The sequence below is a fragment of the Pan troglodytes genome, chromosome 10 (genome assembly GCF_028858775.2).
Source record: "Pan troglodytes isolate AG18354 chromosome 10, NHGRI_mPanTro3-v2.0_pri, whole genome shotgun sequence".
Taxonomy (NCBI): domain Eukaryota; kingdom Metazoa; phylum Chordata; class Mammalia; order Primates; family Hominidae; genus Pan; species Pan troglodytes.
Genome location: NC_072408.2, coordinates 9,526,206 through 9,554,115, shown reverse-complemented (window position 1 = coordinate 9,554,115; position 27,910 = coordinate 9,526,206). Strand labels below are relative to the sequence as shown.

The 27,910-nt window shown below is 45.6% G+C and overlaps 1 protein-coding gene and 1 long non-coding RNA gene across 51 annotated transcripts in view; both read right to left on the bottom strand.

Annotated features, from left to right (window-relative positions):
* The window catches only part of CACNA1C (calcium voltage-gated channel subunit alpha1 C), a 723,808-nt gene that overhangs the window by 305,328 nt on the left and 390,570 nt on the right, over positions 1-27,910 (bottom strand). The window lies entirely within an intron of this gene.
* LOC107967404 (uncharacterized) lies at positions 8,204-17,460 on the bottom strand. Its single transcript, XR_008538211.2, has 2 exons — positions 17,104-17,460; positions 8,204-8,390 (listed from the first exon to the last, which is right to left on the bottom strand). It is a non-coding gene; the product is annotated as an uncharacterized LOC107967404 (long non-coding RNA).

The window sequence follows — 27,910 nt, the reverse complement described above, 5'->3', positions numbered from 1 at the left end:
TCCAGAACCCCATCCAGGGTTTTACAGTCTGAAAACACTTTACATTCACAAACTCAGTAAATGAGATGACATCATTTCCACTAAGGAGAGAAGGTGGCCATTCTCTCCAGACAGCAGGGGATTTTATAATTAAGTAAAATATTTAATATTTAAAGGTATACTTGCAGGGGAAGGTGGCTCAAATTTATTCTACATCTTCCCTTGAAAATCAAGCATGAAGAAATGGAGAAATTTTTATTTATTAGTCACTCTTATCTTTTCAAGCTCTTGGATTATAAAGCCTGCATTTATCATGGCTGCGTCCAAGTTTCTCCTGTGGGCCAGGGACCAGCTCCTGCGTCCATACCAGAGAGAAGCCACATCAGGAGTAGGAGGAGGGCCATGTGGGAGTGCAGACGACAGGCCTCCGCCTGGCCCGCGCTGGTTCACCCTGGCACCTTGGAAAATTGTGGAGCTTCTTCTCCAGTGTCCCTCCTTTTCCTTTTTTTTTTTTTTTTTTTTTTTTTTTTGTTTAGAGACAGGGTCTTGCTGTGTTGCCCAGGCTGCAGTGCAGTGGCACAATCATAGCTCACTGCAGCCTCGACCTCCTGGGCTCAAGAGATCCTCCTGCTTTAGCCTGTAGCTGGGACTACAGGCCCATGACAGAGGTAATTTTTATATTAATTTTTGTAGACATGTAGAGATGGGATCTGGCTATGTTGCCCAGGCTGGTCTTGAACTCCTAGCCTCCCATGATCCTCCCACCTCAGCCTCCCAAAGTGCTGGAATTACAGGAGTGAGCCTCCACGCCCAATCCCCAGTGTCCCTTTTCAGCCTAATTCAGAGATGTAAACCCTTTCCTGAATTTTAATTCCCCAAAATAAGAAATTTTGATCTTATAACCTTCTTAGTAAGAAAACCAGTACCTGCCAAGGATTTAAACCAGAGAGAATAGAGAACCAGCATCTACAGAGCCTTCGTGTTAGGCGTTTGATAAACATCATTTCATCTCTGCAACAACCTGCACAGTAAGTATTTTTATCCTCTTTTGCAGACTAGAAACAGAGGCTCGGAGAAGTTCTATGGCTTGCCCCCAGCTATACAGCTAGCAAGGAGTGGGGGTAAGCTTTCGGCTGTCAGGCCACACTTGCCCAAAGTTACACAGCTAGTGGATGGCAGAGCCAGAAAATGAGAAGGATTCCACAGTCAGAAGCGTGTACTCTAGCCTCACAACTGGACGCCACAGTCTTCACTGGAGGAGGAGATGGTGGAGGGCCAGCCAGCAGGGTTTGAGTCCATGGTCCAGGCCTAGAGCTAGCAGTCATTCACACGCCACTCACCCCTTCTCTGCTTGGCTGGTGATCAGTTAGAGGCCTCCTCAGCCCAGCCTGCATTTTCTGCTTGGTTTGCAGTTTGCTAGGCGGCTTCTATGGTAAGACAGTGGTCTGGAGGCCTTGCCCCTCCTAGTGAGCCCAGGTTTCCACGGGAGATGAAGCTGCAGCCTTAGCTTCCAGCTACGAGGCAGGACAGTGCACTTTCAAGGGCTGTTGACTCAGGAGCAGCTCCCAGGGTGAGGTCTGGCTGAGGGGCATGTGTTTGTACAGGGGCTTGAAGTGCACGACAGTACTTTGCTGTGCTAATACTAGAGGGTTAACAGTAGTCAACAGTCTACACAAGGTAAGGACACAGGGTTCTTACGGACACAAGGATTGGTCCAGGAATTTCAGCCAAATAGCAAAGCCCAGATGGACATAAAGAAAAGCTCCCTAGCTGCCATACTTCTGCTGAACTCATCCATGAACACATCCATGTGGGATGGGGCCAGCCCTGAGAACATTCTGCCAACAATGCTCTCCTCCCCCAGGTAAAGGCCACAGGAAAAGTTCTCAGGTACAATCCTCTGCCTCCCACCTGGGCATCAGCAACATTCCTCCAGCCCAAGTTCAGGTCCCGCTGTATGCAGAATAATGCAAAGGACCTTTTTAAACCCAGGTATCTTGGAGACACCAAATCACCCCATGACAAATCCCCTCTAAAGAATAATAAGGAAAATAGCTCAGGGAGGAATGAAAAGTGTGCTTTGAGCTTGGGCCCAGACACAACGGTTTCTCAGAAACCCACCCCCGGCTGATGGATGCATGCGAGGGGCTGGCAAATCAGATGCTTTTTCTTCCCAGCAGCTGACAAGGTCTGCTTAGGTGCCCAGACGGGTGAAAGCTATAGCAGGGCCTCTGCAGCTTCCTGGAAGGAAGGGGCTATGGTGCTAAATTTCCCTAATGAGCTCATAACTTTCAAAAAAATAGAAAAATGAAGTTACTGTAGATGCACAAAAGCTAATGATCAGATGGAAGTGGTTATGATGGTAGCTGTGGAAAGACTAAATAGATGGCTCAGTAGAAATAATTCTCACGTTTACATTTCTCTCTCTTATGTTTAACAACATGGAGCAATTTATTATCGGTCAATGCCTGAAAAAAATGTTGACTTGAAAATTGTAAGAATTCTTCAGCTTATATGATAAAAATACCATCTGGTTTTCTTCACCTCAGAACTAGGTTTGGAAACTAGATAAGCAGATTGGGCTTATATACTCTACTAAGTTCCAAACGGCAGGATTAGGAAGATGGTGAAACGCAGAGTTTAAAACAAGGCTGTCCAGCAGAACTCCTGGCAAACACGGGAACGCTCTGTGCCAGTGCTGTGCAGCATGGTGGCCACCAGCCACGTGGCAGCTGAGCACCTGATACGCAGCCAGTGCCACTGAGGAACTGAACTTTACATTTTATTTATTTTAATTAATTTAAATTTAAATAGCCACACTTGGTTAGTGGCTAGTGGATTCGATAGCCCAGGTCTAGAGGGCAAACACAGTGGGTGTTCTTTCAGAAGTCACTGTAAAAAGGGACTTCCTTAAAACTCCATTAACCTGAAAAGAAATACTTTCAATTAAACCCCAGCTCACCCTCCATCTTCACACCTTGTCTCTGCCCCACTTCAAGCACTCAGAAGGAGCAGCCTACACCTTGTTGTTTCCTCCTCTCTGCCTCCCGCCCACTCTCATGGCTCCTGCCCGTGACTTCAAGAAAACTGCTCATCCAGCATTCCCAGCTTGACCCTGCTTCCTTCCGGGCTTCCCTGACAGTCCTGTTCTTGGTTCCCTCCCACCCTGCTGACTGCTGCTTCTGAACAGCCTTTCATGGTTGCCCTTTCTTTGGGGTTAGACGTTGCCCAAAAATCAACCCTGGGTTCCCAAGTCCTCTCGCTCCACACTTGCTCCCTGAGTCATCTCATCTACAATCACATCTTCGATCAGTGCACCGAGGAGTCAGTATTTCTGACATGAATCTGTCCCTCGAGCCCCAGATCCATAGATACAAACTCCTAATGGACGTGTCCGTGTGGATGCACCACAAACACCCAAACATGCCCCAAACGGCCTTTGGTGACGTCAGACTTAGCTGCTCTCCTGCTCCCTGTCTCAATGAAGGGAAACCCCATCTTCTTGGTCTTCCGAAGCAGGCTTGTCTGATCTTGGCATTTTTGCGTTCCTCACCTTCCACGTCAGTCACTGCGTCCTATCGTCTCAGCTGCCAAATGCTCTCTTAGAGTTGCCTCCTCCTCTTTGTCCTCTCTGACCCTGCCTTGGTTCAGAACCACCACACCACCACTGCTGTGTGGAGAGTCTCTGAGGTGACCTCTCCACTTCTAGTGGTTTCCTACTCTGGCCTTCTCCACACCTTCACCAGATGTGTCTACTAAGCTCCAGCATGCCACAGGCCACTTCAGACCTTGCACTCACGCAAAAAGAGATCACAAATGCACAGAATGAATGATGCCTCCAGAAGGTGAATGGGTCCTGTCAGGGCCCTGTCCAGTTCCCAGCTTTAGCTCCTGCTCTCTCTTTTACCCACTGTGACTTTGTTCCACACTCTTGGCACACAATCCCTCTCCTGCAGCCCTATTCCCCAAGAAATCCTGATCATCTTCAAAGCCCAGCTCTCCTGTCACCTCCTCTGATTCTCGAACCCCTCCAAACTCATCCCTCTTCTGCTTTGTTCCCAAAGCACTTCGTCCATAAAGCTATTACTTACCAAAGCTGAAATCAAAACTTATCACACAGAATTATGGCAAATTTTATTTGTGTCTTTCTTCCCCAACAGTTTTTTAAGGCAAGGATTATATCTTATTGTCGGTTCTAGTGTCTGGAACAATGCCTAATCCATAGTAAATGCTCAGTGACTGTCCCCTAATGTTAAGCACTAGCCAAAAAAGAGTCTCTCGGGTTCTGTCCCCCATTACTCATCACAGGCAGGATGACTGTATGTCCTGGCTAGCCCAGGACAGTCCTCATTTACACTGGTTGTTGTTCTGGTGTTCCCAAAGATCATACCTGGGTTCCCAAGTCCTGTTTGGTCAGGGCCCCCTTTGGCATCTCTGTTTGAATGCAAAATTACATGGTCACCCTAGTCATAAGGGCTGGGCTTGGGGGACCTTTTATATAGAAATCTTAAAGAAGATGTACCTACAAAGAGTTTGGAAATCAAGCTGCCTAGAATTAAAGGGAATGGGTCAAATAACCCCTCAACTTCTATTCAGTAGTAAGGTGCAACGACTCTGATTTCTAGAAATATTCTTGAGAGACGCTATAATAAAAATTTAGCTACTTTAATTTCCTCAGCCTGGGAGTAGAGGGCATTCCAGGCAGCCTCCTGTGCACTCTGACAAATGAGAAGTAAGAGAGGAGGGAAATACGGGAATTCACTGTAACCAGTTGGAACTTGCCCAGGGGACAGAGGGAGTGAAAGGAGGGATTCAGTGCCGGAGGGTTGGAAGAACGAGGGTGGGTGGGCGGCACCACAGCAGGAGCACACACACCAGTATCAGTGGGGACTCCGAAAGGCTGGTGACAGGAGGCTTCTTCTAAAATTCTGCCAAGGAACAGAAAAATGGAGGCCCCAAGTGTAGACAATTAGGAGGCAATGGAGTCTCTGCAAAAGCAGTCATCAATGAAATGAGGCCAGTCCAGGAAGCCTTGGCCACTCTAAATGCCTATCAGGTTAGACACAGGGCTTGTAAGATGACATCTGGCACTGATCACATTAAAAGGATGCTCTCCTTCACTCACAGAGGACAGGATCACAATCTTCCCTTTTACTTAAAGTTTAGCCAGCTTGCCTCTCCTACTTCAAAACAAACGACAACAAAAATAGAAGATATCCCTTGATCCCAAAACTGTCCTCTTTCACCCCTCTCCTTCCCAGCACAGTGTCCTAGAGTTCAGACGCTTGTCTCCATCACTTGCCTCCCACTGCTTGGCACAGTGTGCCCTGACCTCTGCCTCAGCACTCCTCTGGCATGCTTGCCAAGTGCACCGGTGATCAACACATCTCCGAATCCAAAGGCCACGCCTCTGTCCTTATCTCATTTGACCTCTCCTATCAGCAAGAACAGGGGACTCTGTTCACCACCTCTATTCCCAACACCATCTTCCTTAGCTTCCATGACTCCACACTTTCCTGGTTTTCTCTCTACCTCTCTAGCCACTCATCTCATTGCTGCTACTAGCTCTGTCTACGCTGGTCATTGATTAAATGTGATGTCCTATTCTCCTACCCTAGTCATTCTTCCTAGACAATGAATGACCCTTGCTCCTATAGTTTCAGTTATCATACACTGATGACCCCAATCTACATTTCTCTCCCACATCTCTCCTCAAATTTCCAGAACTGAATTTCTAAGTGACTCCTAGACAACTGCACTTGGATATGTCATAGACACTGCCAACTCCACAAACCCAACACGGACCATGAACTGATCAACTGCACTTGGATGTGCCACAGACACTGCCAACTCCACAAGCCCAAAGATGAACCATGAACTGGTCAACTGCACTTGGATATGTCATAGGCACTGCAAACTCCACAAACCCCACATGGACCATGAACTGATCAACTGCACTTGGATATGCCACAGACACTGCCAACTCCACAAGCCCAAAGATGAACCATGAACTGATCAACTGCACTTGGATATTTCATAGGCACTGTCAACTCCACAAACCCAAAGATGAACCATGAACTGATCAACTGCACTTAGACATGTCACAGACACTGCCAACTCCACAAACCCAACATGGACCATGAACTGATCAACTACACTTGGATACATCATAGGCACTGCAAACTCCACAAACCCAACATGAACCACGAACTGATCAGCTCTCCCTACCTCTCTCAGATTCTTCATACTTCCCTCACCTCCATCATCAAATCCAGTCATGATGTTCCATGATTCTGCTCTTATTTTTCCCCAGCTTTATTAAGGTATAATTGACAAATAACAACTGCATATTATTGAGATGTAAGATTGACATTGGTATACACTATGAAGTGCTTACCACAACCAAGGTGATCAACATATCCATCACCTCATAGTCACCATAGTCTTACATGTGCCCACCACACATAGCAAATTGTGTGTGTATGTGGTGGGAACACATAAGACCTACTTCCTGAGAAAATTTCAAGTGTATATTTTTATTAATTATAGTTACCATGCTGCACACTTATTTTCTAGAACTTACTCATTTTACAACAGAAACTCTGTATACTTTGACCCAAATCATTTTCCCCAGCCCCCCAGCCCCTGGCAACTACCTTTCTACTCTCTGCTTCTATGAGTTTCATTTCTTTAGATTCCACATATAAGTGAGACATGATTCTGCTTCTGAAACCCCTCCCTTCTATCCATTGCAGCAGCCTCTTCCCTACTCAAGGCTTGGTCACCTGCTCTCTAGTTTCATCTCTCCTGGGCCACTGATCTGGGCAAGTTCTCTTAGCACAGATCTGGTAAGGGGGCTCCCTGGTTTTATGCCTCAGTGGGGTTTCACTGCTCCTAGGATAGAATCCAGACTCCTGAAAATGGCTTCCAAAGCCCCTCCTGCCCTCGCCCCTCTGCTGTCACTCCTCACAGGCTTTGTGGCAACTTCTTTCTGTTCCTTGCAGCTGCTGAGCTCTCTCTGGCCCTGGAGCCCTTTCACAGGATCTTCCAGTTGCAGGGAACAGCTTTCCACCTTCCTCTTTGCCTCAGGTGTCAGCCCTTGGCTCCACCTACTCTGGGGAGCCTTCATGAAACCCCACAGACTAGGAGCTAACCCTAGATGGAGCCTAGCATTTTCCATGCTATAGCTCTTAGTTCACTTATTAGTCATTGCTTTCTTTCTTTCTTTCGCTCTTAGTTCACTTATTAGTCATTTCTTTCTTTCTTTCTTTCTTTCTCTCTCTCTCTCTCTTTCTTTCTTTCTTTTTGAGATGGAGTCTTGCTCTGTCGCCCAGGCTGGAGCGCAGTGGTGCAATCTCGGCTCACTGCAACCCCTGCCTCCCAGTTTCAAGCGATTTTCCTGTGTCAGCCTCCTGGATGGCTGGGATTACAGGCGCCTGCCACCACGCCTGACTAATTTTTGTATTTTCAGTAGAGCCGAGATTTCAGCAAGTTGGCCAGGCTGGTCTCGAACTCCTGACCTCAAATGATCCACCCACCTTGGCCTCCTAAAGTGCTGAGATTACAGGCATGAGCCACTGCACCCAGCCAGTCATTGCTTCTTTAATCATCTGAGTCACCTCCTAACTGAAAGTGCTCTGAAGAAAGTGCCCTCCCCTGCCTTGCACACCACTGCATCTCTAGGCCTGGAATAATGTTGGCATGTTATTGAATGAATAATGAATGGACAGAATTCTAAACCTGGAAAAACTAAAGTCAGTTTAAAAAGTCTTATTGTTAAAAGAGCTGTGAGAACCATCTTCACACCATGTCTAGCAGCAGCAAGCCCAGAATGTGGTCCATCACAGGTATGGCAGTAACTTACTCTTCCTGCCTTTAGAAAGGCTGGGTCAGGTGGAGGAGTAGGGTGGCAAGAAGGCTGCCCCAGGAGTCAGGAAACCTGGTTTAGCTCATTTATCCATCCAGTAAACACGGACTGAGCATCTACTATGCTGGTACTGCACTCCATGCTGGGATGCAGAGAAACAGGGCACGCCCTTGCCCTCGGGTGCTTAGTGTCTAATGGCCAGGCTGGGATGCAGAGAAACAGGGCACGCCCTTGCCCTCGGGTGCTTAGTGTCTAATGGCCAGGCTGGGATGCAGAGAAACAGGGCACACCCTTGCCCTCGGGTGCTTAGTGTCTAATGGGGGTGGAGATAGAGACACATAATCAGAAAGCACCATAAAATTCTAAAAGCCCTTTAATGAGAAGACATACAGGTCACAGAGGCAGAGTGGTGAACCTGTGTGGGGAGGAGGTATAGGAAGAACTCACACAGGACAAAGTACTGAGCTGAGTTTTGGAAGATGAACAGGTGCTTGCCAGGCAGACAAGGAAGTGACAGGCATTCCAGGCAGAAGAATCAGTGTGTCTAGGAGTAAAAACACAGAATGAGAAATAACATGGCACTCGTGTTTGGGCCACTGCAGTTGGTTGTGTGTGGCAGGACTGAAGAAAGTTGGGGGGAAGAGGAGAGTTTTTCTAAGAGATGAGGCTTGCTCAAGAGGCCGAAAGAGTCAGATCCTGGCTGGTGCTTCTCAACTCTGCTGCTCATCAGAATCAACTGGAGGAGCTTTAAAAAAATCATGTAAATACCTGAGCCGCAGCCAGTGATACCAATGTTTAATGACTTGTTGGGGGGCGGGGGCTGATTTGTAGCATTTGCCAATTTCTATGGTGTAAATACTCATGCCATGGTCAATTTCAAGCTACCAATGGGATGTCACTGACTGCAGAGTTGGGAAGAGATGTGTAGTAGCATACCATTATATAGTATTTCCACCCAGCAGATACAATCAATAGAAATTACCTCGAAAGGTAGTAAAGTCATCAGGCAAACCTGACTTTTGAGTATGTATTACCTTTGTTTTTAACATAATGTACTTACTTACAAGTTTGTATAATTTTTAATAATGGTCATTTAACAACCCACTCATAAGATTCCTGGAAGCGATGGCCTCTCCTGAGTCGCTGGGGCTGGTTCCAGCTGTAGGACACCACTGGCCCCACCCAGGCCCACTCTATGGAGTCACTACGGGTGAGACCCAGGCATGGGTAATTTTAAAAAGATCCCCGGTGATTCTAATGTACACCCAGGGGTGAAAACCACCTATTTATAGCCCATGTTAAGGAGTTTGATAGTTATCCTAGGGGCCACTGGGGCCATTGCAGGATTTCAAGACTTTTAAACAGAAGCAATTTTATCAGGTTTGCGTTTTAGATGGGTAACGCAGCCACAGAGTGACAGGTGAATTAAGACTGGAGGGAGGCAGGGGGACCCGTCAAGAGACTGTTGCAAATTTCCAGGCAAAAGCTGCCAGGGACTTACCTAAGGCTACAGAGGGAGGGAGGTCATGGAGAGACAGCAGCGGGTCCTAGCTGCCCTTGGGTGTAGGGGTGCTAAGTGGATAAGGTGAGGGGGATACAGGAACAATTTTAGTTGCTGGTGGAGACTGAGAAAGTTGAGGAAGTTGTTTTCTGATCACCTCATTTTTTTTTTTTCCTATCAGAACTAGGTGATGAGGTTCCGTTGCCGGGAGAGGGAGGCAGGCATCAGAAAAGCCTCTGGCCCGGCCATGCAGTACCTGGCTGTGTGCATCTGAGGGGGCCGGTCTTCCTGTCTATAAAGCCAGGGAGCTCAAGCAGATCCCTCTGAAGTCTCTTCCAGCATGGAGACTCTGATTCCATCACACTGGCATTTGCTCATGTTTTCACTTTCTTAACTTCCTCGGTGACTCAAATTACAACTTGTTATGGGTATAAAGCCTCATTTGCTCTGGGAATCTGGACTATGTCTTTGTAAGTCTTCAGCTCGGGGGAGGCAGTTTCAATCCTTGGGGAGCGAGCACTCCGCTTACTTCGCTCTCATCTCCCTCCTTTCACGGTCAGTTGGCTCCCCTCCCTGAGGCTGACCACTCCCAGCCCCTTTCCAGATGGCGTCTAATAAAGCCGAATGGGACAGAGACGTACCTTCTGGATAACTACTCATGCAGTAAATTCTAGCAGACCAAAAAGTAAAAAGATTTGCTAAGCCAAGGAGTGGGCTTTGCTCAAATTGCAAAGGAATTTCTCCAAAGGCCTCTTGCAATGCCTTGCTATGGAGTTCATCCGTCCCTGCAGTGCCTCTACTGGTACTATACTATGCCACGGTGAGGACCAAGACTGCAAGAGGCTGGAGACCCAGGTTGCAGGTTGCCCATGTGGCTTACTCTCCCTCCACCTCCCTTCCCTTTCACTGTTGCTGTTCAGAGAAGGAAAAGTGCAGGTTTGTCTACCAGGAAAAGAAAAATAGGGCATGTATACAAACGGAGAAAGGGAGGCTGGGGTTGAAAAAGAGTCATGAACTGGAGAGACTGACCATGGGCTTTTGTTAGAAAGAAAAAAAGGAGACAACAACAGGGTGCCAGGAGACCTCTAATTGGGCTCCTTCTTGCTAGAGTCCTTCATGGATTCTAGGCTCAGTTCCGAATCCACAACCAAAGTAGATGAACTTTGAGTAAGATCCAACAACATAAGGTGATTAGGGTCAGAAAGAACAACTTGCACAGAAAGGGTGAAAGACGCACAATGTGTAACCTGGAGGAAAGACAGTAGAAACAAGATGTAACAAACATCTTCGAGAATATGAAGAACTCTTACACAAAGACAGTACAGTAACCCGCGATTCTCCGCCAAGGAGCATGCAGATGAGTCACCTGCGAGAGAACTTGAGTGCAACAGTGTTTCTGGTGGCACTGCTGCCAACCTGGGTGGTGTGTGATCCACAGAAGGAAGGCAGCTTGTCTGGAGGGTTTTAAAAATCAGAGTGGTCCTTATCAGTTTGCTGAGGTTCAGATGAGGTTCTCCATGTAGGGGTGGCAAATGCATTCACAACCTCTCAAGTACCTTGCATCCGAAGGATCTGTGATTTCCCTGCTCATTAGCACCTTTGGCAGAAAGGGAAGCCAGGATGAAATGCTAATCAATTAGATTTCCTGCTCATTAACAGCTCTTCTGAAATGATTAAAGGAGGAAGTGAGAACCAACAGACAAATTCAGGACTGGGCCCTGGCCTCTTCTTCTGCCCTCTGGCCCATTCTGCAGGGGGTTGTCTTGCACTGGCTTCTCACTGGGGCAAAGGGTACTTCACTGTATTTTTGGTTCCTTCTATTTTGACATGGTTTGAGTGTTTAGCTCTCCCCAGCAAGGCATGGGAAAAGGCTCTTTTCCTTGCCTTGGCTCTGAGACAAAATCCTTTCTTAGGATGATTATTATTGCTATTCACATTATCATTGCAGACGAGGCAGTGAAAATTCCCTACTTACTCTGCTGTCTCATTGGATCCCCTCCTCTGTCTGGGAATTCAGGCTTTCCATTTATAACTCCACTGGTTTATCGTTGGGTTGAAGCTGACCCCTCGCTCAACCGGACATGAAGACATCATTACTTAGAAACCAAGGACAAAGGGCACATTCCTGCCACCCAACGAACTACAGCTATATTGCTGGTCTCTTACCACCCAGGAGTGGTTACGATTATTCCAATGACAGTAAGACCAGGCAAAGGGGGAAATTCCAGGCCCCTAGGTTAAGCATTGCCACAAGACAACCCACTTTAGTCTCCACTGCTCTTGTTCGCCTTTGCTCCCACCCACCCTTCTTTTCCTGAGCCTTCCAAATGCTACAGGTGCTGCTTGCATATGATCATAGTAATAGCTACACTCGTTTAGTGCTTACAAGCCAGGCACACCTACACAGCACAGCACCCCATTTTATGGAAGAGAAGGCTGATAAACCACTTGCCTGGATCACACAGTTCATTAATGATAGTGCTGGGACTTGAATCCAGGATTACAAACTAGTTCCAGCTGATTTAGAGTGCATTAGGGAACACTGCCTCTCTTACCTACAAGTGGCCTTGGTCCAGCCTGCTGAGCCCAGAGCTAAGCAGCTTCCCAGCTCTGATCCCAGTGACTAATACCAAGGCTTTCCCCATCCTGTGGGACTCTCAAGAACAGCTGAAAGGCGGTTGTGTCAATAAGCCCATCTCAAGATCTCAGATGAGCTCTATTCTAAGTCAGTCAGTTCCACATCGATGCAAGTTCCTTTCAAATACTCATGGGTTATTTTCTTATTTAATGAGGAGGTAAAGGGTGCCCAGGGCAAAATACATTCTGGGATTTGCCAGTTCAGGAACAATTTGCTTATGGGATATATGACTGGTTTCGAATCTCAGCACACACAAGGTTGGCTCCTACATCTCTCCTTTCTGTCTCCCACAGCCTCGATGTTCACATAAGCTCAGAGCTCCCCCTATGATATGATTCAGACACAAGCAGCACAGGATTGAAATGTGAATTGCCAATTTAGAGAAGTCTGTAAGCTTCTTGTGCCGTGGCTGCCTTTGGTGGTTCTCATGATGGCTGTAGGTCCTTCTCAGAATAATGTTCTTAAATGGAAATAAAGGATTGCAAATAAAGCCAGTTATGTTGAAATATAGATATCAAAAATATTTAAAGACAATTTTGTAATACACAAATATGCATGCTTCTTTGATAATATGTTAAATAACAAAATCTAGTGGATTACCAGAATTTTGAAGTAGTATTGAAAGCAAACAATATTTTTGAGATATTTGCAACCATCTTAACGTGATAAGAAAATATCCATGGTTTCTAATGGTGGACAAAGTAACAGAAACTGCTAATGCTATCGTGGTGTGTTGTCTGTATTTGCGAAGGAATACCGTGAGAAATTTCGGCTAGAAGCCTGTGACAATACAGATCCAGTTATTCTCCAAGTTCATAAACCCTCTGGAATTCCATCTATAGATTTCATGAACCCCAGTTTAAGAAGGGAATGTTTGGGAAAACAAATGACACAGAGAGGGATGGGTCTGCCCCAGGCTAGAGGCAGCACTTGCTTTGAAGGAGGGCCCTCTGATTGTTGGGCTGTCCCTGGGATCCATCTGCAGAATCCTCCCAGATGTTCTGATTCTCAGAGTTGTTTCTATCTTCTCCCAGGATACCTCCAAGGACTCTGGGAGATTTTCTTAAGCATCCCCATAGTCAAAGTCATTATTATTAATTTGTTAGTAAAATTCCAAATGAGAAATGCTGCCGATTGCTCTGAGATCATTCTATCTGAGTGAAAGCTAGAGATGGTGAGATGATGAGAAGGTAGCCAGTCTGGGGAAACTGGGTTGTTCTCTACGACAAGGAAACCACCAAGGCTGCCCAATAGTGGAAATGGTCTTCAGGGTTAGCCCCAGGATTGCTACAGTGTCCTGGGGTGGAGGGCCTTACATCAAGGATAACCTGGAGGCAAGGAGCCAGGCTTCCCAGGGCTGTTGCAGATGAGGTGGGAACACCAGAACCACCATATTTGGGGAACTTTCCTGGAAGTCTACTTGGTCAATACTTTTAACGCAGCTAATTTATAGGGCATTTCTGACCGAGTATCCATCATCTGTCTCTACAACCTGAATGCCGAGTTTGTCTGAGCTGACAACACACGTTAGGTTTGGAAGTTCTAAAATCATAATCGGGAAGAGGAAGATGGATCCTTGGGGAGCATCTCACTTGGTGGCCCTTAGCCTTTGGTTCAGGGACCTCTGAGAATCACAGGCAATGGCCTTTTAGCTCCTGACAAATGCCTGACACACATTCACATTTTATATATAATTTCAGGAACTTCAAGGACTCTTGGAAGCTGATCTAACCTCCCTTCCTCCATTCAGAGATGACAAAACTGAGGACAGAGGAGTGAGGGACTTCCCACAACCACAGGCAGCCAGCTTGAGTGTGTCTGCTGCACAGTTCACAGCAGGTCCTGGAAGGCAGATGGCCATGGATGTGGAGACCTTGCAAAGGGCCACATCCCTGGAAATTGCTTCTCTTCTTTCAAACGCCTCAGTCCCCCTCCCCATCCCACGTGCTGCTGGGAAAAAGCACATGGGCCAGCTGGGAAGGAGGTTGCACCTTCCGTAGGTGATCCTTGGTGATGTGCCTCTGCCTTAGGACACCATCCATCTTACGTGCTGTAATGAGGACATTGCCCCCCACCCACTCCCAAGCAGGGCCCCCAAAGAGGCCAGTCATGTTATTTAAGGCTTTATCTCTACACAAATAATAAATGCAGAGATCACAGGCATGGGGAAGTTAATTAGTATTATTATGTCTTTAATTCTAACATTGCTCACTGGCAGAGCCCTTTCGTGCCAGCCTTAAGCCAAGAACAACCTTTCTGATACTCACTTGGACAAACCCCTTGTGTATGTGATGAAAGAGGGATGGGGAAACACTGGGAATCTAACCAACCTATTAAGAGCCCAGTTTATCAGAAGAGGTCAGTACAGGGCTCCCAGAGGGGTGAAAACCATCAGCTGCAGACAGAGAGCAACTGAATGCTCCTTGCTATCACCTAAACACACAGATGGAATGCCTGCATGCCCTCTTGCTATCGTTCCAATCTTTTAGAAGCTATATTTGAATCCTAATACCATTGTCCAGGTATTGCTTTTTAGTCACCTCAATTGCAAGATTGTGCCTGTAAAGAAACAGGCAGCGTCACGTGTTAAAGCTTGCAAAGCCAAGTCCAAAAATTGCCATGCAAGCACCATGCAAGTTAGGGTTAGACTACACAGATGCTACAGGAAGCAATTCACACCAGGACGGCATCTGTCTTCCAGAGAACACAATCTACCATCAATAACTTGGACACAGAAAAGGATACAAGGGACACCCAGCCATTTGGGCAGAGTGTTGAACATGTGCTTAAGCTGACTTGACCGTCACGTGCGTGGGGATGGGAACCAGGGGACCTGTGCCAAAGGAGAGCTGGTAATATTATGTCTTTAATTATATTATTATGTCCCGCATCATGGCAGGCTCTCTGTAACGGGTGAAGGGAGCTCAATGTCACTTCCAGATGACTGTGCCATGTGACCATGGGCCAGTTCCTTATGTCTCAGGGCTTGCATCCCTTCCTCACCAGTAAAATGAGAGATGGACTGGACAATCTCTACCACCCAGACAGCCTCACACTCCTAGGAGGCAGACCAAGAAAAAGCTGTTCTATCGGGAGCGTCAAGATCCTCCAATTCCTGTACACTTTTAACAACGTGCCTTCTTCCTTGTCCCCAGCCCCAGGGTGAGTAAAATTCTCAAGGTTAAAAGCTTTTTCCACTTATGCTAAAATGTGGAAGAGAAAACCGATAAAGGGATATGAACGGTTACTTAAGATTTCTCTAAAAGGCTGAAGGAGCTAAATAAAGGGTTCATGATTATTAGCCCGGGACAGCCTATCATCACCGTTACATGGACAAATTGTATTGCATGTCAGAGCACGTGCAAGATGCACAATAATTTATCAGTCAGGACCCAGAAAATTGTACAGTACAAGTGCCTCTGCAGCTTGTGCCTCCCTGCCCTACCACCCTCCCTCGGTTCTGTCAAAGGGACATTGCCAAGAGAGGCCCTTGATTTAGGCCTTGGTTTAAAAAAGCACTTATCAAAACCAAAAAGGAATTGAAATATTTCTGTGACATTTATGAGTAAACAACAAAAAGAAAACAGTATTTTTCTCGCTGTTCTCCTTCCCTCCTGTGGTTTCTCACTATTCTCTAGGTAGTTTCCTAAATGCGACCACAAAAAAGAAACCTAAATTTGTGTAGTAAACATGGGATTGACCAGGAAGACACATGAAACTGACTATGGTGGCCTATTGGCAAAGAAAGGAAAGAAAAGAAAAGGAAAGAAAAAAAGAAGGAAAGAAAGAGAGAGAGGAAGGAAGGAAGGAAGGAAGGAACCAAACAAACAAACAAAAAGAACAAGGACAACCAAGCAATGGCCGCGAGCAATGAAGATTTAGTAGCCTGTGAAGTGGTGAGGGAACACTCTTCCCCCACGGGGAGTATTTTATCCCTGACCTTATTTAGAATGGCCAGGCCATGATGACAATACAAAGTAGACCATCTTTCTGTGAATTTTATAATTGTTTTTAAATTTCCCATAGACAACTGCTCCCCTCTTGCCCGCACAGGGTAGATGGCTCCCATGGGCCTGTGCTTGGTACACCCCGTAGACACTGGTTGGCATCTATGTGCTTACGTTTGATGATTTGAGGAATCATGGGTAATGAAGACAGGCGCTTTTGTGGCAGCACAGTCCAACCCTGTGATGTTCTAATGTAAAAACAATTTTAAAAGACTGCAGATTGCAGAGGCCATAGAGGGGTGCTGGAATCTGGCATTCGAACCCATCCACATGCAAAGGCCTGTGCTTCCCTTAGGATGCCTGGAACTCTCCTGGAAGCTGTTCCTCTTTTTCTAGCTTGTGTTTCTGGGGCTGTTTCTACCTCTAGAATCTACTCACAAGACCTAGCACTTCACTAATTCCCAAGTATTTACTCAGTTGTGGTTGTTAATTGTATTATTTCTAGACTTTATCATCATTATTACTGGAAGAAACTGAAGTCCAAAGAAGGGTATGGGAGTCCAGTGAGCTCCTGGCAGAACAGAAGTCATGACTCAGCTCTGCGGGGGATCATACTCTTCACACTCACCCCAACCCTCTTCTAGGCTCAAGACCACCAGATTATTGCCAGATCACTTAGCAAGGCCAATTCACTCAGCTCTCATTCCCCAAAGCTTACGGGAGCACTCAGGCCTACCTTCTTTCACATTTTCCCATGTAGTAGAGACAGTGAATTCTCCCACAGGACACAGGGAGGCCTCGTGTGTTCTTCAGAAGGCATGGAGAAGCAGAAGGAGCTCCAGGAGCCAGGCGGACTCACTTGGCATCCTTTCCCCTCCTCATTAGCTGTGTGAACTTGGGCCAGCCACAAAATTCTTGTGAACCTCACTTTACTCAGCTGTGAAACGGGGATAATACGCCCCACCTTTTAAGTGAGCAGTGCAGACTGGAGGAGATAAAGAACATATAACGTGTGCTCAATGCTCAGTACCTGTGGCTGTGGTGAAGGAGGTATGGGGTGTTTCTTTCGTATTTCCTGGCTGTCTCCCCACAATCGAAATTGCAACGTGAACCATGCTGACAGCAAATAAAACAAAACCCTAAATCCCTCGACGTCAGGGGCCCAACACACCTGTGATGGCCGCTGTAAGGCTAGGCTGGTCGGTGAGTTCCTTGAGGGCTGTGAGTAGGTCAGGGGTGCAGCGCTGTTGCAGCTGGGTGCATGTGGTGTTCGCCATGTTTGTCCTTGCACTGCATGAAAGCCCCTGAATCCTGGGCTTCGGCATGACAACATCACCTCTTAGGGCTCTGCTGAGAGTCCTCCCAGCTTGTGCTCACAAACAGAACGGGGGCCGGGAGAGGAGGGCATTGAGGCCGCACACAGCCCTGCTCAGTGAAACCCACAGCTCATGCTGGTGTTTAAATGCTAACTATGGGCTCCCAGGACAGCCCATTTAATTTCTCCTTTTGTTGGCCGTGTCCCAGCCCTTCCTTCTCCTCCAGGCCCCTCCTCAAATACCGCACCAGCTGGGGAGCTGCCCCTCCCCTAATTATTACCCTGGGGCTGCCAAGATGCTGGCTCCACCCCCGCAGAGGATGGCGGCAGAGCACAGAACGTGACAACAGCAGCAGCAGGTGGCCCCAGCAGAAAAGGCCTGATCATGGTCCCTGCGATTCCTACCATTCCTGGCCAGCTAGTGGGCGTAGCGAGCATGCTTTGTGTGGCGCAGGGGTTCTGCATTCTTAGGGCGCCACCATCTTTCACCCCATCTCTGTGAAGCAGGGAGGAGGTGGGGGGTTTTCTGTGCAGCAACGTATGCCTAAGACACACTCTTCTAGTCAAGAATGTAGGATTGCTTAGCCTAGAGCAGCAGAATCCCAGTTAAGGTTTCATGTTGGGGTTCTTGGGGTGGTCTTGCCCTCCACATAGCTCCCCAAGGGAAAGGGCTCCTGTGAGCAGAAATATACTGCAGCTCACAGCCCCCTAGCCTATTACAGAAAGGCAGGACAATCCTTGGGAAGCAAGCAAAGTTTGCCGCCAGCAGCTCCCAGAACCTTCCTTGCACATTTATTCATCCACCTGTCCGCCTAAGCTGTGCATCCATCCGACCACCCACTCATTTTTGCTGAGAACCTAATGAGTGAGGGCTCTGTGCCACGTGCTGGGGATACAAAGGTGGGTAAGACACCATCTCGGTGCTATTTGCCCCCCTCCTCAAGCACAGGTACTCAGGGGGCATCATCCAGTTGTATTTTATGAGGACTCTGCAATAAGAAGAAGAATGGGCGCTTGTCCTCACATACAGAGGCTCAGAGTTTAGTGGCTTGCCCAAAGCCACACAGGAGGTCACAAAGCCATGACTCTGACCTGGACTTCTGATCTAGAGTGTCCTCCATGGCAGTGTGTTCTCTAATGGCAAAAACAGACCACTTCCCCAAGCAATGGCTGAGACTGAAGGGGCGACTCTGGCCTTGAGCATGGCTGCTCCTTCTACTGAGCAATCATGTCATTTCACTCAATGTTTCTCAAACACCTGCTAGTGCCAGGCCCTGTGCTGGGCACCAGCCAAACTGCCTGGGGCCCTGCTTGTCCTCTTCCCCCGTTTTGATTTGCTTGCTTGGTTGTTTGGTTCTTCTTGGACTGTTTCTAGGTTGGTTTAGTCTTTGATACTCCTCCCATGTGAGAAGGTCCTGACTGGTTTCATCCCAGGGAAGGAAGACAGCTCCCAATCAAGTGGTGTGGTCAACGTCTTCCACTTTGCCATGCAGAGAGCCTGAGTTACCAGTGAGCTCTGGGCAGAACAGGTGGGCTAAAGACTCTCCATGGATTATATCAACACTGTCAGAATTGTCAAGTTAGGCACTGTCTCTAACTCAATATGTTAAGATACATATACTAAGACAAGGACTTGATTTAACAACAGCAGCAATAATAAGCATCCTTAGGGTATGATGTATAAAGAAAAGAGACAGCGGCCTGGAAAACCCACAGGTGGCACTTCAATACTAACTATAAATGGGAAGTTGAAATACCTCGGAAAAGAAACATCTGATCATCAAGGAAGAGCTTTGTAAATCATAGAATGGTATCAGCGAGTGTAACGTTGGGGACCTCCAGGCTAACTCCTTCACTTGGTGTTCAGAGAGCTAAGACTTAAGAGTACTCCCAGTGCCACAGGAGCCGAAGGTGGGCCAGACTCAGGAAACGCATCTCCTGAGCCTCATGCCAGGCCTGTTCTGCTGAGCCACGACACCGGGCATCATTCACTGGGCATTATTCTCATCAGAACCCCAAGCAAGCCCTGCTTGTACCTTGCAGATCTCAGCCCAACCTGTCCCACTGAGGCAGCACAGGGAAGACGCCAGCCCTTCTTCTGCAGAGTCTCAACCATCCTGTCTCCTTGGCAGCCGCTCAGCACATGCACATCTGCTGCCCAGAGAGAAGGGCAGTGTGTGAGAAGTGCGCCCTGCACTGGGTTCATGTCCCAACCCTGACTTTCCCCAGCCTGCTGACCTTGAAAGAATCACTAATCCTGTCTCATTTTGTTCCCCATCTGAAAACTGGAGCAATAATCTTATCTCTGAAAGCTTTTGTAAAGATAAAGACGTAGACTGTCACTGGAAGCACCTTATTATTGATATTGCCCAGTTCCCAGACAACACTGCCAAGCTCTGAGGCTGTCCTGCCACAGATCCCGATGTGAAGCCACCCTGCTCTCCAATGAACCCAACTTCCAGTGCATGCATGCCTTTCAGAGTGAGGAAACGCGCTTCTGCCTCATTGTTTGCTTTCCCGGCTGTGCTGGTTGGATGCAGCAGGGATAATGTTGACTGGAGATGGTTTATTTGTCACCTAATGCTAATGTGTCATCCCTGCAGCAGTGGTTATCACCTACTATTAGTATTCTTTGTCTGCTGAGTGAATGGCTAAGGGGCCCTGAGCTGGAGTGGACAGAAGAGGGGAAGACAAACTGTGGAGTTAGGAGCTGCTATGTGGGTGTAAGCCAGCAGGGAGCCCTGACCGCTCTACCAAGGCCTCAGAGTAGGAAAACCACCCTGGCTGAGTTCCCACCCTGAGGCCTGGCCCACGGAAGGCCAATGTGGCGTGGGCTGTGATCCGCTATTGAGACAGGCAGAGGGTTGGTAGCCTTGAATGCCACGGCTGGAATATTGAGTTACGAACGATAACACCCAGTCCCCAGTCATGGGAAAATAAGCAGGGCTTAGGGAGGCCCCAATGGGAGCCACAAATAACACCAAAGCAGAAAATGGCAAAAACAATTGCCACCACAATAAAAAACCACATAGAACCAAAACTTATGGCCAAATTTCCCACATACTGCAATCAACAGTCCATTACTAAAAAATTCCAGCATACCAGGGAAGAATGACAGGACCAGAGGAAGGCAGAGAGATGAATCAGAAAAGGAAGAGAAGAAATAATGAGCACTGGTAAGTAAACGTGCGCGTGGGAAGACTACTAGTCTACTGTCTACTAGTTGTGGGGCGGGAGAGGGTGCTGGGTTCTAGCACCAGAGGCCCAGCCCTGGCTAGCGGAGTTGTGATGTGGGCCAGGTCCCTTGACCACTGTGGCAACCAAGTTTCCTCATCTGTAAAATAAGGACTGGACCCAGTGATCTGTAAGGCCCCCGCTGGCTCTAGAATTCTAAGAAAAAGGAATTCGGAATATCCCTTGAAGGCTGGCATAACAAAGTTCATCATGCACAAGAGAGGAAAAATGGGACTGAGCTTACTGATACTGGAGAAAAGCATGAGGTTTGACTTGCAGACCACCTTCAAGCCTAAGAAGGGTGGCAAATATCTTTTTTTAATCGCCACTAATGGAAAGGCAAAAGGAAAATGGGCTTGAAGAGGGCTTGTTAAGGCAGCTGGAGCAAACTCATAAATACGAATATAATTCTGTTGTTTCCCTTCTGAAATACTTTCAATGGTTCCCATATCTATCACTTAAAATCCAATCTCTCCCCTGGCTCACAAGCCCTACAGCTGCGGCCCCTGAATCCACGCCAAACTCCTGCCCCATTGCTCTGCCCAGTTCAGAGCGCTCCATGCTGGCCTCTGCATGCTGCCTGGGACACCCTCTCTCTAGCTTGTCCCAGGGCAGGCTCCTCAGGGCAGTCGGGCCTCAGTGTCACCTCAGGAGACCTCTGCCGACCACTCACTTTGCAGCCTCCCCCAAAACTCCCCATTGTTTATTCATGTTCCTGACATTTTCTTTACTTATTATCTGTCTCCCCCATGAGAATGTAGGTGCCAGGAGAGGAGAAACCCCGTTTGTGTTATTCAGTGCTCAGGGTCTAGAACGGAGCCTGCCACATGGAGAAGCTCAGTGAGCATTTGCTGAATGAATGAGGGGTGACAAGTAAGTAATATAAGTAGAAAACATATGGATGTTTTCCCCAAGGAAGGCTGAAAGGCACTCAAATGAAGGGTTGGGGAAAATCATGGATCCTCCTTCACTGAAAGTCTCTTTAAAGAACAATGAGATGCTTTCCTGTCAGTAACGATCCAGTTCCTTGTCACTTCTCCCGCCACAGACCAGACCAGGAATGTGCCGAGTGCCCCAGGCCGGCTGCCCACTTTGTGACATACAGAAGCCAACACCACGCATTCCTTTGGATGGTGAGTCAAGGAGCTTCTCGGCACCGGACTTGCTGGCCTCTCCTGGGGCTGCCCCCGCATCCATCTGCTGCCATTGCTAACGAGCCTGGCCTCTTAGGCCTGCCCAGGGAGCTGCCATTGCACTACTGGCATGTCCCTGGACCCCTGCGGCTGACAGGACTTCTCACCAGCCAGCCAGGCCAGATGGACAGGCCTCGAGGAACATGCCAGGGGGCATGCTAACGGATGGATTGGCCTTGGAAAGGGAGGCGATAGGGATTGATCCTCAAACTACATTTTAATCTGATGAGAACATTAAAGTGATCCATTGCTTTATTTTTGCAGGTTGCCAAAAAAAAAGGGAATGCGGATTTATTTATTATTATTATTTTGGTAATGTGGAGGATGAAAGGCAGGCAGGCAGGATTAGGTGGGTTGTGGGAAAATGTAATATTTTCCAGTACTACATGTGTCCATCTCTCCTGGATTAACTGGAGATCAAAGAAGCCCCTGCTGGAGATCTGCCTGTGTCATAAGGTGCAACGAGTCAACCTGATGTTGCTATAGGAACCAGATTTCTCCCCAGCGTCATGGCAACAGACTCCGGTGTGTTAGGCGCACAGTCTGCTCACACTGACATAGTGAGCTCAGGAAGAGAGCAGCAAGGGGTGGGGAGATGTGGGGGAGGCTGTACACAGTTCTCTTCCTAAACCAATCAGCTGAAAGCTCAAATAAATGAGCCTTACTTTGAATGGAGATGATGACGGGAATTGTGCATCTTTGTTGGAATAACTGCAGGACACTGAGGACATCATCAAACTTGGGGGTCCCATCTGTGGTTGTCTACATCATATACTATCTGTTCTTATAACGAGGGGTTTCACTGAGGAAGACTCCTTCCAAGGTCCAGTAAAACAACAAATGATAAACAACCAACCAACAAAACAAAACCCAAAAGAGCTAATTATGGGCCATTCTGAAGTCCATGAGCAATATTCTATTTCCTTCATGAATTTCTAAGTGACAATGAACTTCCCCACCATCTAGGAACATCTAAGAGGGGAAGGAAGAAAATTGCAGCATCCGCTCCCCTTAGAGGCTTTTAATACTCAACATCAATTTCTTTGGCCTGGTGACAGAGCCCATCATCCAGGTAGAAATGTGGATCTGGAAAGAACGGCCTCCAGTCTGTGATTTAATTCCACAAGTTTCAACACTATTGTCCAAGAGTCTGAGATTAAAAAAAAAAAAAAAAGGCATATGTCATTTAGTATGTGCTTCCTGTGTGCCATATTTTTTTTCTAGGTTCTCTGTACCATCGGGCTTAAGAATATCTCCTTATTTCTTGCTCTTGACCTAAGGAGATGGTTCTCACAGTGTGATTCCTGGAGCACCAGTGGTAGCAGCAGCAACATCACTTGAGAGCTTGTCAGAAATGCAAATTCTCAGGTCCTCACCTGAGACCTGTGGAATCAGAAACTATGGAGGTGGGGTCCAGCACTGTTTTAACAAGCTCCTCAGGTGCTTGTGTTGTAAAGTAAAGGTTGAAAACCAATGGCCTAAGGAGTCTATGCCCCTTCAATGCCTTCTTTCTGCCCACCTGGGCCTCCAGTCAGTCAATGATGGGACTGCAGAAATCCTACAGCTGGGTCTTTTGATGCCTTCTATTCCAACTTCTGCCCAATGAAGCCTCTCATCTTCACTCCTCAAGGATGCTTTGTGTCCTGGTGAGCTCACCATTTTGCAAGATGAACACCTGACTACACCTTACATGGCTCTAAAACCTGCCTCTCCCTTTCACTCCTACCCAAAATCTAGTTCTGCTTCCTGAAGCTACTCAGAATTAGTCTGATTTTTCAGCCTCATGTAGCCCTTTATGTATGTGAAATCAGCTATTCCATTGCCCCTAAATATCCTTGTTTCCAGGTAAAACATCCCTAGATCCTTCTGCAGTTCCTTATGTAACAGTTTCCAGATGGTTCCCCTGGGGTCCCTCACTGAATGTGACCAACATGAGAGGAGGACACACCTTGCTTCTCTTTAAACTTGGAGAGCAGACGAGCCTGACTGTACAGAGCATAGGGACTGCCACCTCCCCACCTGGACACCGCAGACTGCCACCAAGGCAACCCAGGTCAGCTTCGACTACAATCACAACACCAAGCCTGGGGCAGTGAAACCCCCCGATCCTTTTCATAAATGCAATAGTTAAGTTAGTCCTCTTTCATTCCTATTTTTTGAGGCTGAGCCCATAACTTAGCATTTCTAATACTAAATTTATCTCATTAGTTTTGGTCCAGAATTTTTATTAAGATACTATTGAATTTATTTTTATACTGTACAAAAATGTGATACTATGCATATTTATTTTCCTTTTAAACTTTATTCAAATTCATATGCTGTCCATATATTTTATATCCTGCTATTAATGTGAAATGAGCATTTCAACTTGTTGGCTTCAAAAACATAAGTTTTATTAGCTCATCATATGAGTTATAACACATTTAAACATTCCCCTTTGATGTTAGGTTCTCTCCTCTTTTCTTGCTGTTATACATGAGCTGAAATGAACATCATTATACATAAATATAAAACTTTGTCTAATTATTTTTCAGCCCAAATTCCTAGATGGAAAATTAGTGGTAATAGGGTACGAACATTTCAAAGACCTTGATATGCATTGCTAAATTGTTTCCAGAAAGGTTGTAACTTTTTTCTATTTCTATCATAGTATATGAGAGCCCATTTTACCACACCTATTGCTAATGTATTTTTTTAATCTGTGTTACTTTATTAAGTGAAAAATAGCATCTTCTTTTAATTTATGTTTCTATTTTACTAGTGAGGCTGATTTTAAAAATCAAAATGTATTTACCAGTTTGTAGTTTATATTTTGTGAATAAATCTGTTCACGTCCTTTGCCAAATTTTCTAATGGGGATGTGTTTCTTTAACTGATTTCTAAGATCTCCTTATACAGCAGCAATATTGACCCTGTGTCTACCACTTTAATAAACATTTTCCCAGTGTGTGTTTGCCTTCCAAAACTTTCTGTAATTTTTCTGTGCGTAAAAGTTTTCTATTTTTATGAGTTGAATCTCAGTCTTTTCTTTTGTGCCTTCTTCCATTACTTTCATGTTTATAAAGTCTTCCATAATTCTGGAGGCAGTTAAATAGTCATTTTCCCCCAAGTCTTATGGCTTATTATCTTTAACTATTTGAATCTACCTGTAATTTGTTTTGTCTAAATGTATAAGATAGGTATGTAGGCTGGGCGTGGTGGCTTACACCTGTAATCCCAGCACTTTGGGAGGCCAAGGCGGGAGGATCACCTGAGGTCAGGAGTTCAAGACCAGCCTGGCCAACATGGTGAAACCCTGACTCTACTAAAAATACAAAAAAATTTAGCTGGTTGCAGTGGCATGTGCCTGTAATCCCAGCGACTCGGAAGGCTGAGGTAGGAGAACCGCTTGAACCCAGGAGGTGGGGGATGCAGTGAGCCAAGATTGCGCCACTGCACTCCAGCCTGGGCGACAGAGCGAGACTTTGTCTCAAAAAAAAAAAAAAAAAAAAAAAAAGGTATGTAAAGTTATTTTCTTTCCAAATACTTACCAATCCAGTCCCTGCCCTCGCCCACCTTCCTTAAAACTTCTTTGCTTCCTTTACCATATAGTAGGTTCTCATGAGCCACAGATGCACTGCATATTAGTTTCATTTTTTAGAGAAACACCTTAAAGTGATTTTTACCATACATAAATTGAGGGGAATTTTAAACTGGTTTTGTAAGGGAAAACAGATTTTGTTTTCTAGTACACAGTATATGCTACTTTGGAGACACATAGGAGGATGCAAATTTTCTTCTGCCTTTGACTGATGCATTATTTTACGGCTCTGGCCTTCTACTTTTAAAATGGTGCTGTTGAATACAAGGTTATTTTGGACACGTTTATTTTTAAAAATTTTATTTTATGCCCCAACAAATATCATTACTAGAGGCTGTTTCCTGGTTGTTTGTTTCACACAGCTCTGTCCGTGGATTCCTTTACCCGCACCATTCTGTTCATCTGTAGGAACGCCGTCTCTTATCCTTTCCGCACTGTGCTCATCACATATCTTTCTTGGTAAATGTGGCCTGGTTATTTTTCCAGATAAATTCTAGAATTATTTTTCTAAGCACTCTCCTTTCCACTCCCCACCAAAACAACAAACAATGCCCAAACCAAAATGTAAACAAAGAAAATACACCCTGGGCTGTTGATTAGGGTTTTTCTTAAACTCATGAATTAATTTGGAAAGATTTAGCATCTTCAGGTATTCAATCTTTCCTATAGAAATACGACATGCTTTCATTTATTCTAACTGTTCTTCTATATCTTTTAGTTAAATTTAATTTTGTCATACAGTCCCGTGTGTTTAGAATATTTTCCCTAAGCACATTTTAAAAGTTTTGTAATTATTGTAAATAGGAATTCTTTTCCATTTTATTTTCCAGATGGTCATTTTTGGTACATAAAAACTACTGATTATTAAACTATTTATGTCATATCCAGTCACGTTTCTGGGGCCCTTTTATTAATGCTAACTATTTTCAGCTAGATTTTCTAGGACTATACTCACACCATTTACAAATATTGATAATTTTCTCTCTTCCTTTCCACGTCCTGCTTTGTTGTAACCCCTCGACCTTTCACAACGCTGACTGGCAATGGTTCTAGTGCACGTTCCTTTCTTGTTCTTGATTTTAAAGGAAATGCTTCCAGGACATCATCACTAAATGTTTGCTGTTAGTTTGAGATACATATTCTTTATCATATTAGTTGTCATTCTATTCCTAGTATTTTAAGAGTTGTATTTAAAATGGATATTGAGTTTTATTGCATGCTGCATTTTTTAGTTGACTTACCAATGTGATATATTATAGTACTAAATTTCCCAGCATTGAATAATCCTTGAATTCATTGGCTGTGTCTTACCTAACTGTGAATTCAATGGATTCAATTTTATTTCATTTTTCTTTTTTCATCTGTGTACATGTATAAGATTATTCTAAGACTTTTTTGGTGACATCTTTGTCAAGATAATGCTAATTTTATTAAATAAATTTTTAACTTTAATGTTCTTCTTTATTTTGAAAAAAATTATCTAAAGTTGAAATTTATATTTTTCTAGAAAGTTACAATTAAGATTTTCAAATTTCTTAGCATACCACTATGAATAGCATTCATTCTCTTATGCTATTATGTTTCCTTATTAATTTTTGCTCTTTTTTATTTCTAAATTTCCAGAGGTAAATTAATTAAATTTTGTATTTTATAGCACCAGCTGCTGTATATTGTAAATCTATTCTGATACTGTTTCCTAATTAATTAATTAAACCTTTAGCCTTTTTGCAACACTTTGTTTTAGTGTCTCCTGTACAGAATATGGATACATTTTCTGTGTTAACCAAAATCTGTAAGTCTTATACTTTTAATAATAAGAGTGTTTAACCCACTTACATATTTTAGCATAGTTAAACCTTCAACCCTACTTCTGTCATTTTGTTTTATGCTTCTGGATATCTGTGTGTTTACTTTCTCATTTTTTGTTTCATAGAGCAGGAGTCCCCAGTCCCCACAATGGTGGACCGGTACCGGTACCGGTCCATGACCTGTTAGGAACCGGCTGTGCAGCAGGAGGTGAGCTACAGGTGAGCAAGCATGACTCCCTGAGCTCTGCCTCCTCTCAGCATTAGATTCTCATAAGAGCTCGAGCACTATTGTGAACTGCGCATGTGAGAGATCTAGGTTGCATGCTCTTTATGAGAATCTAATGCCTGATGATCTGAGGTGGAACAGCTTCACCCCAAAACCCTGCCCCCATCCCTTCAGTCAGTGGAAAAATTATCCTCCATGAGACTGGTGTGATATGGTTTGGCTCTGTGTACCCACCCAAATCTCATCTCAAATTGGAATCCCCACATGTCGGTGGAGGGGCCTGGTGGGACATTACTGAATCATGGGGCGGACTTCCCCTTACTGTTCTCATGACAGTAAGTGAGTTCTCACAAGATCTAGTTGTTTGAAAGTGTGTAGCACTTTCCCCTTTGTGCATGCGCTCTCTCTCTGTCTCCCCTGCTTTGCTGTGATAAAACATGCCTGCTTCCCCTTTGCCTTCTGCCATGATTGTAAATTTCCTGAGGCTTCCAGGCCATGCTTCCTGTACAGCCTGTGGAACTGTGAGTCAATTAAACCTCTTTTCTTCATAAATTACTAAGTCTCAGGTAGTTCTTTATAACAGTGTGAGAACAGACTAATAAATGGTCCCTGGTGCCAAAAG